Source organism: Mastomys coucha, unplaced genomic scaffold, assembly GCF_008632895.1.
Source record: "Mastomys coucha isolate ucsf_1 unplaced genomic scaffold, UCSF_Mcou_1 pScaffold12, whole genome shotgun sequence".
In the NCBI taxonomy this organism is placed as follows: Eukaryota; Metazoa; Chordata; class Mammalia; order Rodentia; family Muridae; genus Mastomys; species Mastomys coucha.
The window spans coordinates 77,392,347-77,397,022 of record NW_022196894.1 but is presented as its reverse complement, the minus strand read 5'-3'; the positions used below and the strand labels follow the sequence as shown (position 1 = coordinate 77,397,022).

The following is a 4,676-nucleotide window of genomic DNA, read 5'->3' as shown; positions in this document are numbered from 1 at the left end:
ATTTGGTGTCAAGGACGTTAGTTAAGGAAAGAACACTATTAGAACTTAAGTGATTTTGCTGCAGCACAAATGTATTTGATAAGGAGCTCTTACCCATTGCTTGTATATTATACTGAGTAAGAAGATACTTTTTCTACAGAAGATTTAGTTTAAAACACGGTACACAAGAATAAAACTAATATACACTAAAAACTAAGAGAAAAGAAATTCTTCTGTATTTTTCTTGAGTTCAAATTGAGACTTTTCAATTTCAAAGAAACAACTTTGATACAAGGTGTTCTATGATCAAATACAATAAATACTTTATTCAGTATTTATAAACTCATAAAATAATCACTGTAAACAACCTGGCTGAGTAACTAAAAACTTTCTTGAAGGTAGCCTACAAGTGAATTGTTGTACTAGGATTCAAGCCTAGCTTACTGACTCTCATTAACAGTCTTTTGTTTTGTTTTGTTTTGTTTTGTTTTGTTTGTTTTTTTGTTTTCTTCGAGACAAGGTTTCTCTGTGTAGCTCTGATTTTCCTGGAACTCACTCTGTAGACCAGGCTGGCCTCGAACTCAGAAATCCACCTGCCTCTGCCTCCCAAGTGCTGGGTTTAAAGGTGTGTGCCACCAAGCCCGGCACATTAATACTCTTAACTACTGATTATACTAGTGCCTTTTAAGACAAAGATTACCATCTGGAGAAGATGATTCTAAAATATCCAGACATCTTCTAGATTTGAATATTTTACTTCTACTTTACAAAAAAGTCATTTGGAAAATAATAGAAGTAAAGGCAACAAGGAAACAGGAGGAAATGCTGAAAGGTTAAATAAATTTTTGGCTTATGGTATTTTCAATTCACAATAGGTTTATTGAGTTGTACTTCCCTCATGAATTGAGAAGCCCTGATACTGTCAATTTAGAATTCAATTGCAATTACACTATCACTCAAAAGTGAAGGTCAAGTAAGAATGGATTCATTACAGAAATCTGTGAAACCTAGAAGTCACAGACATTCAAAATACAGAGATAAATCTTTATCACAAAATAATACAATGAAACCCAAAAAAGTGCGATGTAAGATGCACAATGTTCTGAAGCAAACACTTCCCCACTCAACTCATCCTATACAGTATTGAGCAAGAAAGGTAAATGCACAAATTCAATTATAGAAACTATCAAAATTAAAGCTACACAGGACCAAAATTATTAATTTCTGTATAGATCGGGTTGCGTGAATTAATAAAAAATGAATCCACCCTTCAAACTTCGTTTCCCGTGGTGCCACATTCCTGTGACAGTACCATCTGGCCTCAACACTAAGTGCCAGAGGGCTCTTGTTATTTTCTCCCAGCAAGCTGCAACATCTCACTCACATGCAACTCTTTACACAACCTCACAATCATTCATCTAGATAGCACCTAGGATCCAGTAGGTAAAGCATGACTCTTAAGGCCTGAATATCCAATCAGATTTATATAATAATAAGATCACAATTTACAAGATGCCAATACAATAATTTCAGAACTAAATAATAAAGACAATATTCTAACCCAATTAATCTATTTTGTAAAATCCTTTGCTTGGTTGTATAACCACTTGAGATCTAACTCATCATCCTCTGACTCCATGATGAAAAACATTCTCCTTCTGCTCCTGACCTTTCTCTTCCTCCGACTCTAGCTCCACCTTTTTGTTCCTGTCCAATCACAGGCCTGTTACTGCTCTAATGTGATTGGACAGAGAAAATGCTGCAACAAGATGGTATCAGGGCAAGGTTTTGAGTAATTTGTTCTAAAATTTGATGTGTATTTTGGCTTTAATATATATATGTATATATATTACATGTATATACATATATACATATATATATATTAACCAGTATACATTAACTTACATACCCAGTATATTTTAATACTATATAATGAATGTTTCAGTGTTGCAGTACAAAACTATAGAACACAATTCAAGCAATTTATTCAAAAAGGAAAATATTCATCATTGTAAGGATCATCATGGTTATGATAAAACCAGCAGAAAAATCGTTACAAATAGAAAGGAAGAATCTTCAGATCTTAAACATCCAGGAGACTCAAACTGAGTCTCAATCAAAGAGCCAGGGTATGAGTTACACTTTTGTTCCCTCAGGGTTGCACCACTCTAGTTGTTATGGTTTATAGAAGTAATAGCTGAATACAACTGTTGGTAGCTTAACACGATGCTGTATTTCTTTGTAATATCAGTAGATACTCACATAAAGTCCCACGAAGATAAACTCATATTACCAAAACAAGAAAATAATGAAATTTATAGTAATAATAATAATAATAATAATAATAATAATAATAGTTTTAATTTATCAAAATGAAAGTGGTTATAACTTCTAATGCTGTGATGGTATTACCCATTCTCTATGAAAGAGGTCAGAATAAAGCAGACCTAGATAGAAAAGTGTCTGCTAAAGCGGAACATCATATGCTTTTAATTATTTCCAACTGGCAGGTAAGGGACGCGCTATGTAGTGAGTGAGGCTCTTGGTTTGTGTAAACAGGAAAGATGTAAAGGCTTTGGACACCTTCCAAAGTAGTAAGACAGATTTGATAGAGGGAAACCCCCTGAAGATATAAGCTGCACACAAGAGAACATCAAAAGGACCAAATGCACTAGTAATGTGTATTGCTAAACTCTCTATTGAAACAACTTGAAAAGTGACTAGGATATAAATAAATCCAGCCAGATTTTCAGTGCTTACATGGCTATAAATCTTGTTATAGATTATAACACATAGAATTCTCATGACTTAGTACTCAATTTTATATGATACTGTACTTGAATAAAAAATTCTTAAAGATACAACATAAAGTTCTAGTTCCTTTAAAAGCTGCTATTACAAACTATTAGGGATGATAAAAAACAGGTTACAAATTATTAGGGATGGTTAAAAAATACAACGTTTTGTTAAGCTCAAGATCATACATATTAGGTACTAATATAATTAATTACAATAAAATGTTTTCAAGGTTATTCAGATAGTAAATAGCTAAGAATAAATAATTTTTAACAATTCAGACATGCTCTAGAGAGATAATTGACCTTAAAAAACCTCAGAGATACACAGAATATGACATTTAAAATCATTTCATTATTGATAGCACTTTTGACTATAAGAGAGGTCTACTTGTGATAGTGCCCTCATTTCACTTCAAAGAAGATAATGAGCATCTAAGGACCTCCTTTGGGAGATGACATCATTTGTGCCAAGCTAGGCCCTGAGCAAGGAATGTGCCCTAATTTTGTGTGCAGACTAAATGATGTCCAAAAAAAAAAAAAGGGACAAATGGACACAGTCAACTGCCAAGCTCTGCCATGATGGGGTAAGCAAGTCCTTCATAATTCCTGTTTCACAAAAGGTCTGTCAGATATTCTGCACCAGAAAGCTGAAGATATATGCTTAAACATTATAGAGAATATCGGGAACTGTCCAGGCGGTCAGCTGTCTCTGGCATTTCTATAAATTTTGAAAGCTGTGTTTTTGTGCTTCCTGTATACTCAGGTAATATTTGCCTCTTCTCAGATCTACAATGGTGTTGAAGAGTAGGTACTCATAGTCTTACTATAAGCTTTAGATTTTTAAGATTGAAGAAGATGTTCTTGATCTAAGAAGATGTTGTAGGATAGTAATGCAAATTAGGATAGAAACTGGGTTAAATACAAAATTTTAAACATACTGAAATAGGATAGATAATAGAATATTTTCTAAAGTTGCCAAATGCTATAGACTGGACACTGTAGATGTCTATCATACATTATAGTTTTCATAATTGTTTAATAATTTTTATTAATGTATTCAATTTATACATGAAGGAAAAGAAGTCTCTTATTTCACAAAAAGAGAATTGTAAGATTATATCTTATGTATTTTGTGAATACAACACCTGTCAACTAAAAACCTATAGGTCGTGGCTTAGGCAGGAAACAGAGGGTGGGACATCCCAGAGGAGAAAGAATTTAGGGATAAAGTGAGGCAATAGAGCCTCTGGGAAGATGTGTCAAGATGGACTTATGCTACCCAAGCAAAGTAATCAGCCATGTAGCAGAATGTATAGTAAAATAAACGGTTTATCCTACGTTATGATTCTAGTCAGAGAAGAGCCTAGCTATATGGCCAAGGTATTTGTAAATATACATTGAATCTGAGTCTTTTTTCCAGGAGTATAGGGTTGGGAAGAAGAACCAGGGCTTAACTTCAACACTTGGAAATCACACTGACCCACAAGAATATTAGCTTAAAAATTAACATAAAAATTGCTGCTCTCTGCCCCTTTTCTGTTTCTGACTCTTTTCTTCCTTTCTTTCTTTTTTTTTCAATTAGCAATAATCATGCCTTGGATAAACCTCATTGGCTATGATACTGCCACTGTGCAAAGCTACTCTCTTTTCTATCTGACACACTTCTCCCTCTCTCTTCTTTCCCACATGTTTCTGTGCTCTCTCTCTCTCTCTCTCTCTCTCTCTCTCTCTCTCTCTCTCTCTCTCTCTCTCTCTCTCTCTCTTGCTCTCTCACTCTCTTGCTCTCATTCTTGCTCTACCTGTATTCCCCTATCTACTTCTCATCCCATGCCCCAAAATAAACTCTATTTTGTACTAAAAAATATTCCCTTCCTAAATTTAGCTTTGTAGATTCAAACA

General features: G+C 34.1%; 1 pseudogene; it reads right to left on the bottom strand.

Moving 5' to 3' along the window:
- Positions 1–4,258: 4,258 nt before the first annotated feature.
- Positions 4,259–4,416, bottom strand: LOC116086770 (annotated as a pseudogene).
- Between the last annotated feature and the right edge of the window lie 260 nt (positions 4,417–4,676).